Below are 15934 nucleotides of genomic sequence, written 5' to 3'. Positions count from 1 at the left end.
TATATGGAAACCAACGAAAATGAAAATACAACAATCCAAAATCTCTGGGATGCAGCCAAGGCAGTCCTAAGAGGAAAGTATATTGCAATCCAGGCCAATCTCAACAAACTAGAAAGAGCGCAAACTCAAAAATTAAGAGAGGTCTTAAGTTTAATACTGTCCATTTATCAGTCTTTCCCTGTAAGTTTGTGTTTTGTGTATCTTATTTGGGAAATTGTTTTCTACCGTAACATCAGGTATATATTCTCATGTGATCTTCTAAAAGTTTTGCTGCTTCATGTAGGTCTTTAATTCACCACGTTAACTTGATTATTGGTGCACGAGGGGAGGTACAAAAGTAATCTTGATTTTTGAAATTTAAGAGTAACAGCAACAGTGACAACCAATTGTTCATGATTGGTGAGTTACATCTTTGCCCACTGACTTATAACGCTGCTTCTCAGTTCTTGTGTGTGTGTATGTGTGTGTGTGCGCACATGCGTGTGCACGTGCACACACACACACTTGCTTCTGGGCCCTTCACTCTACTCAGCTCTGCTCTTCTATCTCTTCCCTCAACACCACACCATCTCTCTGAGCACTGTTCACATTGGATTCTTGCCTTTATGAGCACATATTCAGCAAGACTCTATCCGAGGGACTCTTGTGTCACCTGGGCTGAGGGTCTATAACCACAGCTCTCTTGTGTTTAATTTTACCAGATGCCCTGGAAGTGTTGTAAGCCTAGGATTACTTTTTAAATCACTGTTTGGCTTGTGGGCTCCGCACCATATAAAGAGTATACATTTCAACCCCAAAAGCCGCACGAGGCCACTCCTGCGGTAATCAAACCCTAGAGGAGATTTTTTTTTTCTATGCAGAACTAACAACAAGAAACATAAACTTCCTAGTGGCTCCTTTCTTCGTAGGCACTTTGGAAACTGGAACCTTCCACTCTCGGCATAACTTACACCCCATCTTACATGCATAGTCCTGCTTCATTCAGAGGATTTCAGCACATAGTGAGCCCAACTCTGTAATTACAATAGTTTTTATATTTTATGTATAAACAAGATTGTCTAGGTATTTTTTGAAGGAGGAATTTTGGACTGCTTAGTCCAAAATATTACTGATATGAAAATGAAGTCCACGAAGTGACCACTGAGTCTGTCACTTGAGCCACAGCCTCTTCCTTTTCATAGCATCTAACTTCGGCAATGTGACCCACAACCAGCTCGAAGTCAACAAAGCTTTCCCACGCCTTCCCAAATAAAGTCCTGTTAATGACATCACCATCTTTTTACAAAATTCATAGATTCAACATGTCCATCTCAGTGCATATTATTGTGTATAAATTATACTTTAAGAATGTGGAAAAAATCACTCTTTGCATCTTCCTTCCTTGGTTCCAAAGTTAACAAATTGTGATATTATAATCAACTGACTTCTGCAATGGCCGATTTCCCTGCTTCCTGTCCAGCTGCAATGCAATGGCTGAGTCTCTCTGCTTCTGTGCAGACCACTGTCACAGATGTCACTGTAAGTCATGCTGGTCTTCCAGCCATCTCACACCCTCTGGCCGGATGAATCGTCCTGAAGTGGAGGCTAGCTTCCACCCTTAGTCTACTCTCAAAATATGAAACATCTCTACGGTTTGTGGATAAAACCAAATTGTTCAACCCGGAACAGAAAGCCTTCCATTATCAGATTCCAAGATGACTCTGAGTCTAATGTCTCAAGGGCACTGTTCATAGTATCAGCCTCTACACACAAAAAAAACTTCCTGCATCCGTCCTTCCATGGTGGAGAAAAGAGAGGATGAACTTGCAGTATGAGGTTGGGGATTGAAATTCTGGCTTCATCACTGACACATAATTTGGACAAGAAATTTCTCTACCTAAGCTTCATCAGGACGTATTCGAAGATATGGCAGATACAATTTGCTGATGGGTCAAACATGGAGTATAAGGAAAAAGAGGAGTGGAAAACAATGCCAAGGATGATGGCTGGAGCTCTGGGAAGGGCTGAGTCACCACTGAGTGGCGTGGGGAGCTCTTGGGGGCAGGAGAAGGGCAGGGTTAAGAGTCTGGTTCTCAACAAGTGAAGTCGTGATGTCTATTGACACACATTGCTCAAGAAACAGCTTAGACATGATCTCCTTTGTGTTGCTGTCACAAATTCTGCCTTTCACCATGGTCCCTGTCTCTACTTTTCCCCGCATTGCTTTCTACCTTGCTTTCCAGTCCGTGAACCTGTCTCTCTTCCCCCGCTGCACATCACTCTTGCTGTTACGAGGATTCACATCTGAATCACCTCTGTCCCCAGCACATAGGAGACTATGTTACACACCGTGGGAGCTCAAAAATATATCTGAATAAAAATGAAGATGTATATTGAACATCTCATTTTATTTATATCACAAATATTAATAAAGCACTTCCAACTACTGAGAAGAGCCATGCTCACGGCTTCTGTGGTCCCCCAACAAGCAGACCTCTTCATCAGACAGGCTCATGAAGCTTCCTTCCAGAGAGAGCTCTTCTGAACCTGCTCATCATTTTCCATGATCTCATACAAGAATCTCTGACTATAGATAGCTCTAGGTCGGCAATCCGTTTCCAAACTTAGTGCCAAATACCCATTAATAGAAACCTAGGGGTGCTTTTTATTCATAGAACAAAAACAATGCATTTACCATGCAATTAAAGATAAGAGAGCAAATTAGAAAAAGAAAAATTACTGCTGAGATCTAAGCTTTGCCTTGCGAGCAGCATATAACAATGTGACGGGTCCAGGGAAGTACTGGGTGTCTTGCACAGAAAACCTTCCATCCGTCATCTCACTCTAGCTGTACCACATCCAGGCTTCTGCAGAAAAATATTTCATTACTAAAGAGTCTGGCATCCCCTCTCTGAGCTCCTGTGAGTCTGAATTGACTGACAGTCTCGGGAAAGAAAACCAAAAGTCTGAATAGGCAAGAGATAAGGGTCCCTGAATCCAGCCCCTGTCGCTGTGGGGGGTACACAGCATCATACATCTGACTCTGCAGTGAAAGAGCACATGCCGGCTGCTCTCACACGTGATGGCATGTGTTCATCGTTGCCTCTTTGCTTAATTGATTGATCGATTATTTAATGTTTTCTAGAAAACAGCAAGAACAGAATGACAGTTCTGTGATAATCTCAGCTGGCTTCAAAAAACCCTGAGGAAATTCCAGAAAGTGCAGGCGTCTCTGGGATGCAGCTCACACCTACTGGACTAGATGCCCCATGACAGGGGGCCAGGCGTGGCTGTCAAGGGTCCCCTCTGTTGAGGTCTGAGCAAAGGCTCTATGTCAGGTGAGCCTACAGTCGAATCCAGACCTGCCACTTAATAGCTGCGTGGCCCACAACAGGCTCCTGAGTCTCTTGGAATCAACTTTTTCATCCACTCTGTAAGAATTATGATGTCTAAAAGGCCATCCTAGAGATTAGAAATAAAAAGCCAGTATTTCATAGGACACTCATTGCTCAATATTGGAAGCATTATATAAAGCTTTTATCATAGCTTTAATTATTGATCATCTGCAAATCTATTTTTAATGCTTATTTATTTTTGAGAGAGAAAAAAATAGCTCAAGTGGTGGAGGGGCAGGGGGGCGGGGAGATCTAGAATCCAAAGCAGGCTCCAGGTTTCAAGCTGTCAGCATAGAGCCCAACGCAAGGCTCTAACTCACTGACTGTAAGATCATAGCCTGAGTCGAAATCGGACGCTCAACCAACTGAGTCATCCAGGCGTCCCTGCAAATCTATTTTTATGACAGAGCCCCACACAAACAGCTTCTGCCCATCTTTTGATCCCATTCTGTACCTCCCTCTGCAGCTGGGCTAGCCTGTCTTCCTTAGGTCAAGTTCAACAAACTAGTTCCTGCTGAAGTCTTAGCTACAGCTGTCTCCTCTTCTCACTTCGGCACCTTCTTGTTATCTGATTTTGCACCTTCACATCTCACGCGTCCCCTCTGTGAGGTTTCCCATGTCAGGCAGATGGAAGCAGCCACACCTTCTCCAGCGTCCCAGAGGCCTTGCATTCTCTTACAGGTCCTCTGGTGACCTAATATTGGCATTATGTTGATTTATTTCCTTACTGATGTCTTTACTTTTTCCCCACTGGGCCCTTGTCTGTCTTATTCTCTGCTCTTGCTCAATATCTAAGACAAGAGCAGTGTGGCACTTGCTAACTAAATGAGTAATCTTGAAAGTCAAATATAATCAATTTACTGAATCCATTCCTCAAATTCTGATCATAAACTGAGACCCTTATTAAAACTCTTAGGCATAGGAAATCCCTCCACAAATACGAAGAGAAATGCAGGCATGTTGTACAACACAGTCAACCTCTTCTGCCAACAGCAGTGAGCCTCGAGTTCTGGAAAGGGGAGCAGCCAAAGAAGGAAGAAGTGAAGGGATAAAGCTTCCTTCATGGTCTACTTTACTCTTCAGTTTCCTTCTTTTCTTTAAATTTTTTTAACATTTATTTACTATTGAGAGACAGAGAGAGAGCAGGAGCATGGGAAGGGCAGAGAGAGGGGAAGACACAAAATCCGAAGCAGGCTCCAGGCTCTGAGCTGTCAGCACAGAGCCCGATGCAGGGTTCGAACTCACAGACCATGAGATTATGACCCGAGCCGAAGGTGGATGCTTAACCGACTCAGCCACCCAGGTGCCCCTCTTCAGTTTCCTTCTAACATCTTTCTTCTGGCACTTCCATCAATTTTTTATATACTAGAGCAATGTCAAAGGGTCTAAAAATGACTTCACAGTGTCTACTGCCTTACTTATGGTGACCATAAAGAGAGGAAGGGACTGGAATGCTGTAGGACCTCCAATGCCATTGTTACCTCCCTGCCAGCAACCCATGGGCGGCCCAGGAAACCACAGCTAACGGTGATGTCAGCTAATGGCACTATGGTCGGCTTGCTTGCAGGGAGCCAGAGTGCTTAAACATGGCACCTACATACAGGTCTTGGAGGAAGCCAGAACCTTGGACTCTCCATGGAGTTCTCTACTCTGCACAGAGTGCCCTTGAGATCGAGGCTCTAGGAGAGCTAGTGAAGCTAGGGATGAAAGAATAAGAATTGTCTCAAGAAGCAACCTTTCCGGGGTGCCCAGGTGGCTCAGTAAGTTGAACATCCTGCTCTTGATTTCAGCTCAGTTCATGGTCCCAGGGTCCTAGGATTGAGCCCCGCATCAGGGTCTGTGCTGAGCATGGAGCATGTGTACGATTTTCTCTCTCCCTCTCCCCTGCCCCTCCCCCACTCATGATCTCTCTCTCTCTCTCTCTCTCTCTCTCTCTCTCTCTCTCTCTCTGTCTCTCTCTTAAGAATAAATAAACATTAAAAAAAAAACACCTATCCCTCCCATTTTCTTATCTCTATAGTTCTATTTTGAGTAGATCAGATAAACACCAAAGTCTCTCTCTGACAGATGGTACATTTCCACAGGAGCACTGAGCACCCAGGAACACAGAGAGCCCCAGATTTGGTATTCGGTTGGTCTTTGGTTCAAAGGAGGACTTTTTACCAACAGAAAAAAATTTTCAACTCTGCATTATGTGTACTATAAAGCAACTTTATGCTTTCATTGTTTCAGGGTTTCTTTTTTAATTGGCTTTTTGTCAGCTTAATTCTTCAGCCATGAAGTTTTCTGAGTGCAAGTCAACCTTTGGCTAATGAATTCCTTTTCTTCATTGATTGGTTTTTCTGGAAAGATTTCCTGTCTTTTCAACATGTTGTTTACCCATTTTTTTTTCCTTTTATGTTCTTTCTTTTGTGTGTTTTTTTCTGGTTTATTATAAAATTTTCTTTCCTCTTGAATGGCTGTGTTAGTGTCTGGTTTTGAAGCATTTTTCCGGGGCTGCTGAAAGAACAGACTCGACTGTCAGAGAGTTTTGTATTTAATTATACACTTGTTCAAGTGAGTGCATGAAAAATGTGGGTTTGGGATTTTTCAGGAGGGGGAAGAAAACCCAAATTTGGGCCTTAGGCATCACCTATCTCTTGCACGTGAGCTTTCTATGTAATTCTGTTTTGAAGGCGAGCAGGAAAGCTGATGGATCTTAAATTCCATCCGGGAAGAATGTCCCTTTTCAGGTAGTTTTGAGAGAATTGGTTGGAGAACAGGTGCCGGAGGGAAGACTGAGGGCAATGGAGACCCCTGATCTTAACGTGTGCAGGTGATGCTGGTACGGGACGATCTCGGGCAGCCCCAACTCCAAATGCAGACAAAGCAGCGCTCGCGGCTAAGCAAACCACAACAGAAAGGAAAGGGCCCCAGAGGAACAGCTCCGCCTTCCCACCATCCAGGGCCACTGCTGAAGACGCAATCGGTGACTCGTGGGGTGTAAACAAGTGAGTCCTTTTCAAGCTTCACACGAAGGTCACAAAGCACTAAATGGTTACCTAGAACTTACCAAAGCTTTCTAATACTGGAAGCCAAGCAAAATCATTCTGTGACCCTGCAGAGGCAGGGCAGGCCGCTGCCTCCTGAGCTGCATTCAGCGTGTTGTGGGAAATCTCTTCCTTCCCCACAAAGTCTGCTGCCATCGGCACCAAGGGGCTCAATAGTCGTGAAAACTGCCAAGTAGGCAAGCTCTCTGGCCGTTTCCTACCAGGTCACGGTGACCTACTGAGCTTGGACGAAGGCAGGCTCAGGTCCAAAGTGACCCTGCTTATTTGCAAAGACATTCTAGCCCCATTTTCAAGAGAACGGCCCCTGCACTGTTGGCATACCCTTTGCAACCCGCGCGCTCACCCCCGACCCTCTTGCTGAAGCGAGTCGGCTCCCCTGTGAGTCCCGGGTGGCCCGGCAGCAAAGAGGCCTTTTCCGTTTACGAGAGAACTTCAGCACGTCAAATCTTCATGGCTCGCTGTATCAAATCCCATTTCCCAGAGTAAAATCCTCTCTACTTCTGCTTTCCAGGGTTAATAAAAGCTGATATATTTGGGCTACAAGGACAACTCATGAAATGTTCCTTAAAAGACATAATTATGGTAAAAGGAAACCGTGGCCCCCCAAATTAAGCTAGGTCCTTGACACCACAGATCAGCGAGGCTCCCAAGAGAATTTCTTATAGGACTAAAATAGGGAAGGTTTCTAAAATGCAGTATGAAATATTACTTCCAGGGAAAAGACCTCAATTTTCTGTATCTCATTCTAGTGTTGCCAGAATCACTTAACTGACAATAGCTTGTGTCCAAATAAAGCAAATAGTGCACTTAATTCAATTCAACTCAGCAAACAACTCTTAAGCCCCTACTTTATCTCAGGTTCTGGGATGTGCATTTTACACTTATTATCAAATCTTCCATAGACAAAGGTGGTCAGTACTGGTCTGACTTTGCACTTAAAAGGACAAAGGCTCAGACAGGTTAATAACTTGCCCAAAGTCACACAACCATGATATGGATCAGCTGGGGTTTGGTTCTGGGTCTCCCAGAGGCTGTGCTGTTGGAGCTCTGGACCACCAGGCCTGGGACATCGCTCTTCACTGCCAAGAATCCACAAGACCCACAGGAAAAGGCGGACAGAAAACTTTCTTAAGTCAATAAAGTGAGTAAGTTCAATGATAGAAATCCCCATGAAGTAATGTGGAGGCACAAAGTAAGGATGAGTTAATATATTTTTTAAAAAACCAATCTAGTTATTACAATCAGAAACATTTCAGCACGCCCCTGGGAAGGATATCACGTCTTTGCACTTGTTTTTGGCATTCGGTTTTTACTTTTCTTTTTGTTTTGGAAAGAGAACCACACCTAACTCATGCAATAGATTAGTTGAGGCCACCTGAAAGGCATTGAAGGCAGCCTAACTTCCTGCAAGCTGAGCCTCCATGGGGCCATTTGAGAGTTTTAACTGCCACATAAATGTACATAATTCACGAGTGGGAAAGAAAAGCCATAATGAGGGATTCAGAGAACCTTCGCTAGAAATGCATAAAATGATCCAGCTGCTCCAGACTCGGAGATGTGGAAGCTCTGTTTTTAAAAATAAAATAGTGCTGCAAAGTTTGTTTTGAAATCATGCAGAGCCTCTCACCATCCAACTATTAATGACATTATTTCTTCTCTCTCTTTCTTTCTTCTTTTTTTCTGAATACCTTACAGGATCAGCTCCCAAAGCGTTCAATTGTCTGACGATAAAGCGTGATGAGGCATGGAACAATTATGTAACAGCTGCATAGACATAACAGATACAATGTGGTATCTCCTACTACCTTAGGATATAATAAAAGTGACATTTAAATATATATCAATAAAGCTGATAGAGCAACACCAGAACAGGTAAGTTTCAAGGTCTTTTTCACTACAATGCCGCGGGTGAGCATTCAGAGAGGAAAAGGAGGAGGCGGCGGAGGGCAAGAAGAATAGAAGCTCGATTTGTTCCGCGGAAGCACGAAACTGGCTGCCGCACACCTGCGCCAGGCTCCCGCCAAGTTCTGACCAGATGTTGGGGGGCCGGGCAGGTCCACGCGCACCCCGCACCCCGCCCGGCCGCTCCCCTGCACTCGGTCCCACGTCGGCGTGCGCGCCTGAGAATCTCCGGGCCTCTGGTCCGTGTGGTCTCACAATTTTCACCTCTAGATGACTCTGATTCTGTCTCTTTGTTTTCTCTCCCAAATGAGGGATCATTTTTCTGTTTTGGCCCGTCTCCATTTGAGACCCACTATTGCCTTTCTTTCATTTTTCTCTGCAGTAATCAGACGCCTTTGCTCAGACTCACCTCTTTGATCTAAGCAACCGGATTTTCTTCTCTCTCAGACTCGTCATGATGGAGGCTGGAAGCCAAGATGTTGCATCTAATGTACAAGCTAATATTTTAGCCAGCTTTTACCGAGCGGCTGAAAAATCAATGCGACATAAAAACCGCTCTTATAAATGAATGTGAGGCAGGTCCAACCTGCCCTACTCTTGATGCTACATGTAGAAGGAGAGAGACAGAGAGAGAAATGTTCTGTTATTGCTGATGTTTTCACTGATGTGTTATTGCCTCCTGAGCCTTTTCTCAGCCCTTTTTCAATTTATTTAGATGAATCACAAGATGCCAAGGAGCACGGAACTCCTCCGAGAAGGACCGCCTTCGAGTCATCCTTTACTGTGACTGAAAATGTAAATATCTCAAGAGTTTGGGCCCCTCTTCTGAATCCCCACATCTTTGGCTCATCACCTCACTCAGACCCAAACCAGGGAACCAGAGTCTTGAAATGAGGGAGTCAGCATATTCATTATGCAAATCCACACCGTGCATTTAAATGAGCTTGAAAGGAATCATCTGTTTTGGAAGAAGTCAGTTTGAATGAGTTTTGTTACTTGTCACTTGTTACACCGGGGATTTTTGAACCAGAGGTGGGGGGTGTGAGCCCCTGGACAGCACGGAACATGGCCTTGGCAGACCAGGAGCGGACCCCAGGGCACGTTCAGGAGAAAAACACCCCCTATGCCCTAAGACCTGTGAATAAAGAGTTGGTCTCCTGTGTTGGGTGATCTCAAAGTGAGAGAATCTGACCCCTCGAGAAGGCTGGTTGGAATTGGTCTGTACTCAGAAGCAATACCACCGAGCCCACTTTGCGTGGTGACCCTACACTAGAAAGACAGAGGAAGAGTTTGGGGCTTCTTTTTTCTTTTTCTTTTTGATGCTGGGAGCTGTTGGAGAGTGTTTGGCTTTTGAGTCCAACACCCAGGTGACCCAGTCTTCTGAAGCAAAGCTCTTAGCAGATCCTGCGAGGGGCGTCAGCGTGCACTGGACCCTTCCCCTCAGCCTGTCTGCAGTTAGCACCAAGCAGTGGACAGCAGCTTCGTCTGCATTAGCAGGAACCCCATGTGGCAAACAGCCACGTACAGCAGGCTCAACACAGGAGGCTGTACTCGGCACACTGGATGCCCTGGGGGTGCCGCCCGGGTGGGGGGTATGGGGGGGCCGCCCCAGTGCCTCGGGGGCTGCTGTCCCTTGCTCAGTCCTGGTGAAGCTGCGGCTCCAACACGTGCCTTCTGCTGGCCCTGGGCACGTTGGCTTCCGTGGAGCCTTTAAAACTTATTAAAAATTATATTTGATGCGTTTACTTTTCTTTCTTCTGATTTTTTTTTAATTCATGTTTATTTATTTTTGAGAGAGAGCATGAGCAGGGGAGGGTCAGAGAGAGGGAGACACAGAATCAGAAGCAGGCTCCAATCTCTGAGCTGTCAGCACAGAGCTTGATGCGGGGATCAAACCCAAGTACTGTGAGATCATGACCTGAGCCGAAGTCAGATGCTTAACTGACTAAGCCACTTACGTGCCCTTTCTTCTGATTTTTAAAGGACTTGAGAGGTGCCTGGGGGCTCAGTCAGTTGATCATCCGACCCTTGGTTTCAGCTCAGGTCGTGACCTCATGGTTCATGGGTTTGAGCCCCACATCAGATCCATGCTAATTGTGGAGACTGCTTGGGATTCTCTTGTCTCCCTTTCTCTCTGCCCCTCTCCCCCTCTGTCTTTCTCAAAATAAATAAGTAAAAAAAACTTTACAAAAAAGTAAAATAAAAGGACTTAAGTTTTTTTCATGGGTCCCTAAAGTGTTGGGGACAATAGGCATGGTACCTACAGTGCTAGTGGATGGAGCCCTGGGTCCAGCCATCACATCTGTATTCCAGACATGAAAGAGGTCAAAGAAGGACCCAGGGCAAACACTTCCCTGCTGAGATCCCATTATGCCTCATTCCAGAAGACCCAAACCAAATGGCCAAAGCTTAGGCACGTGACCACACATAGTGCAAAGAAGTCTGGGAAATGTAATCTTTATTCTAAGTTCCCAAGGCCCAATGTCAGACAACTAGCAGCATCCGCCAAAACTGTCCATGTCAACAAGTGGACACCTCTCTTAAATAAAGAGAAGTGGCACGTGTCAAACAACGAATGACAAATAAAAGCCTACTCTGCTGGGGACGCCTAGGTGGGTCAGTCGGTTAAACATCCAACTTTGGCTCAGGTCATGATCTCCCAGTCCTTGAGTTCGAGCCCCGCGTCGGGCTCTGTGCTGACAGCTCAGAGCCTGGAGCCTGCTTTAGATTCTGTGTCTCCCTCTCTCTGTATGCCTCCCTTGATTGTTCTTTGTCTCTCTCTCTTTCTCTCTCTCTCTCAAAAATAAATAAAAATTTTTTTTAAAAAGCTTAATCTGCTAGGGGTATACTCAAGGTTTATTTCAAGACAGCCTGTACGGAAAAACAAAACAAAGCAAAACACAGATCCCCTGTCTACCTGCTTACATCTAACATTCCTGGACAGCAACTCCGTTTTAGCCTGAGCTTTGGTGCACATTGTTTGTCTTCATCCTCACCGTTCACCCTCCACGCCTCAAGTCTGATACTTTTAGTACTCCTTTCCCCAATATCAAGGCTCAACTCAAGTATGTTCTCCTAGAAAAACTCCTTCTATCGGCTCTTTAGAGCACCCACTTTGCCTCAGGAGTGAGCTGCCCTTCTGCCCTAACCAGGCACCGGGCAGGTGACCGCCAGTGACACCGCTAGCTGTCTTCAGTCACACACTAAGCATAAATAGAGTTGTCGCGTGCATACGCAAACGGCATGTTTCAGTGAATGATGTGTTTGTCACACCTGTCTTATTCTCAGATAAATGTATGTATCTACAGCATCTAAGAGTGCTCAGCGCATAGTAGGTCCCTAGCAGATGTTTACTAAATGATGTTTACAAAATTGCAATGGCTTCATAATCAATAGTTTGCTGAAATTTACGAGGGGTCAAAATGACATTGTTCCTTTTCAGCTTTTCAATTCTTGCTAGAACGCTCATCGTAGAGCACCTCCCAGCCTGCGGGAGCCAGTTCCGTGAGGTGCGCTCACTGCCTGGTCACATAAGTGACGTGACCGTGTTTGCACGACCTGCGATGATTCAAGGGTCCCAGAAATAAAGGTGAAATAAATTTGAAAGTAATGAAGGGAGACTCTTATAATACCCAAAGGGAAAATTACCATCTTCTTTAAAAATACATGCTCGTACATTTTTCCTGGACAACCTTTAGAAGGGACTCTACTGTCACCACACTCTACTGTCACTAGAAGAACACAGGAGACAGCAACCAGAATGAGCAAATTCCATGTTTCACAAATGGTTTTCAACCATGATCAGTTAAGTACCTAGCACAGTGCCCAAACACATGCATACACAAGTTACTCGAATGAATAAATGGTAATTAACCAATCCATAAAGGAATTTGTCACTTTTTCAAAATAAGTCACAATTAGATGCTCTCATCAGACCACTTTCAAATAATTAAAGTGATTTAACTTATTAAAAAAATCCAATTTATACTTACTTTCCAGGAGGAGACCTAGGACTTAGAGCCAGTTACGACTTCAGGTGTATCAGTTCATTTAAATGTATGACTCAGAACCCCAATTACCCTCCAAGGCCTGGTGATGCACTGAAGGATGGTGGGGTTGACAGGTTCCAAGGCCCAGGTGACGCGGGAGGAGGCAGAAGGGGGGCCTGTGTGGGGCACGAAGGTTGGCAACAGGTAACAGAGACGGTTGTGTTTGAATGAAGAGGTAGAACTCAGAAATGGACAGCACAGAAAATACCAGAAGATTTCATTTTACCCACAGGGTTTAGAATAAGTCAACTTCTCGGGGACCTGGGGTGCTCAATCAGTTGAGCGTCTGACTCTTGATTTCAGCTCAGGTCATGACCCCAGGGTCATGGGATGGAGCACTGAGCATGGAGCCTGCTTGAGATTCTCTCTCTCTCTCTCTCTCTCTCTCTCTCTCTCTCTCTCTGTCTTTCTCTGTCTTTCTCTCTTTCTCTCTCTCTCTCTCTCTCTCCCTCCCTCTTTCTCTTCCTCTGCCCGTCTCCCCCAGCTTGAGCACTCTTACTCTATAAAACAAATATAAAAAAAATTTTAATGCAAAATAAGTCAACTCCTAATCAGTTTATAAGAAAGACTTTATTAAGCTAAAACACTAGAAAAATGTACACATTAAAGAAAAAACCACCTGCTGGGGCACCTGGGTGGCTCAGTCCTTTGGGCATCCAACTCTCGATTTCTGCTCAGGTCATGATCTCAGTTTGAGAGGTCAAGACCCACATCAGGCTCCATGCTGACAGTGTGCAGCCTGCTTGGGATTCTTTCTCTCCCCGCTCTCTCTGCCCCTCACTCTCTCTCTCTCTCAAAATAAATAAGTAAATGTACAAAAAAAATCTTCCTTTTAGTGATAGGCTAGAGCAGGTCAAAGCATTGTTTATGTTACATACGAACCTGCTTTAAGATGAAAGAGGCATTTCTTCTCATTAATGGGGGCAATGTTCCTCTTCCTCAAGCATAGAAGGTCGTTTCCTCCTGGAAGGGTGCTGGCACGTGCCAAACACCCAGCCCTCGGCCATGGTCCCCGAGCAGGGTGTGGATCTAGTCACTACACAGGGACGCTTGATTTTCCGAGCTCTTATTTTAGAGGGATGGTGGACATTTCCATTTAAAATTGTCAATTCAAGATGCACCACTTGACAGGTTAGGAAAGTCTTTTGTGCAGGTAGAGTCCACTCCAAACCCGCTCCCTGTCCCTGTCCTTCCCTCCATCTCCCATCCCACTTCTTGGAGGCATGGATGTGGCCCAGGCACGGGGCAGGCTTCCCTGTGTTGACCCCGCCCCCCACCCCCCCACTCCCGTGTTCCGCTTAGGCACCTGCTCCAGCCTCTCCATCCTTGTCTTGACCCCAGGCAACCCCCGTCTGCTGGGTTTTCCAAGCACCGTTTTCATCCTCTTGTGGGAAGAGGGACGTTCAGAACTGCCAGGTACTTTCCTTGCCCCAAGATGGGGACAGCAGAATGGCGTCCCCGCCACCAGCCGGCCAGTTAGACACCTCCTTCAAGACGTGCTCATTTGCTGTCTGGATCAGACGCCCCATAGTCCCAGGGCTACTGTAAACACCGGTTTCTCTAAACGAACGCTAGTCTTCCTCAGCTCTAGTCTGGAAAGTGCAGAGTGACATTCAGGCTCTTGTGTCCCCACAAAGAATGTGCTAGGCTCTGCTCTCTCCAGGGTTAGTGGATAAGGAGGGAGCAGTGAAGACTTTCTTGAGCACCCCATGCTTTGGCCACCCTCCCTCCAGCACTCACACCTAAACCTACTTTTGAATCTATCTCCTTTGGGGGAGGAAAATGATTATAATGTGATCAACGTCGTTTTTTCCTTTAAAGCTTTTCTTATATATTCTACCCCTAGTGTTCCAAGCTTGGCTCTTCATGTTCAAATCCTCAAGTCTTTAGTCCCCGCTAATCTTTACCAATTTCTCAGGAAAGCCTACTCCTTATGAATCAAAGTCAGTTTGGCTTCCTGGCTATTGTTTCTGTTACTTGTCTAAGAAATCCATCCAAAAAGTAAATGTCCCTTATTGTTCTAGGCTAAAATTCCCTCTGAGGCCAGTGCATATCATTGCCACGTGAAACGAGAGGCAATATGGCAGCTGAAAAGAATGGAAAACTAATAATATCAAATCAATGTCACAAACTAAATATGGAAGCTTAGGAGCAAGTAGCAAGATCCACACCATACCTCTTACATTATTGCTGCATGTGTTTTAAAAACTGAAAGCAGAGAAGATGTAATTGGCTTGTCTTTTTCATCATTACGGGAATGTTTGCTATTTAACAAGTTTATTACATTTTAACACTCTTTGCCAAATGCATGCTTCCCCAAACAATGCTAGATTCTGAGCTTCTTTAAGGCAAAGATCACGCCTCGGATTTATTTTGTGTGTCAGCAACTATCACACGGCCAAGTGCTCACTAAATACCGACCGCTCTGCCCCCAGCTCGTGAAATGTAGCCCTATGCATTGCTTCCTATCAACAGAGAATCACACAGAGGAAACTGGGGTTAATCAGTTGAGAGGAGGTGGTGTAGGGAAAGGAGAATGTTCCAGTATTCAGTACCCAGTGAATATTTTGAGTTAAGGAACTCTGTGAGCAAGTGAAGCAATATGCAAAAGCCATCCATCCCCACAAGAATGAGTTAGGATCACTGTGTTAGAGGTGACCCTGTCCTTTGTCCTTCAGGGTGGGAAATTTCTAAAGAAAAGGAGAGAATGATGAATAATTAGCTTATTTAAACACAATAGGATCCCTGGTATTCCAGGAGATTTTAAGACACAACAGAATTGGGGCATCTGGTGGCTCAGTCATTTGAGCATTTGACTCTTGATTTTGGCTCAAGTCATGATCTCGGTGTCGTGGGATCAAGCCCCTCATCAGGCTCCATGCTGAGTGTGGAGCCTGCTTAAGATTCTCTCTCTTCCTCTGTCCCTCTCCTTTGCTTGCTTTTGCTCTCTCTCTCTAAAGTACAAGAAAAAAACTCAATAAAATCACAACAAAAACATAGGGCAGAATAAAGTCATAGAACATTAAGGCTGGAAAGATCTTTGGAAATCACATAGTTCATTGCCAAGGGGAAAAAATATCTGTTCCCTGGAACATGAGATTTCTTTTTTCTGAGAATGGGTTCTGTTAACACTGAGAAATAGCAAAAAAAAAAAAAAATGTTTGCCAGGTTAATTTGGTTCATACTTTTATTAACACATTAGTTCATATTTCATATTAACACATACAGGGAAATGCTTCCATAAGCAAACTTCTTGAAACCGTCACCCCCTAAATATTTGTATACTAATCTCCTCCACTTTAATTTTTGGTAACATGATGATTGTTGCCACTTTGCAGGCAGAAACACGGATCTGCTTCTAATTTTACAGGGGAGGAGACATCCCAGGAGATTGAGTGCTGTGTCGAAGATCACGGAGTTATTCTGTGGCAGGACCGAAGCGGTGACAGAGCAGTGACTGTGGTACAGGGACAGGACAGGGACAGAAGTAGCAGGAGTAGCTGCGGGAGCGGTGGCAGCACCACCAGAAGGCAGTGGTAGTCATGGCAGTGACAACAGT

The sequence above is a fragment of the Suricata suricatta genome, chromosome 7 (genome assembly GCF_006229205.1).
Source record: "Suricata suricatta isolate VVHF042 chromosome 7, meerkat_22Aug2017_6uvM2_HiC, whole genome shotgun sequence".
Lineage (NCBI taxonomy): Eukaryota > Metazoa > Chordata > Mammalia > Carnivora > Herpestidae > Suricata > Suricata suricatta.
This window is presented reverse-complemented; position numbering follows the sequence as displayed.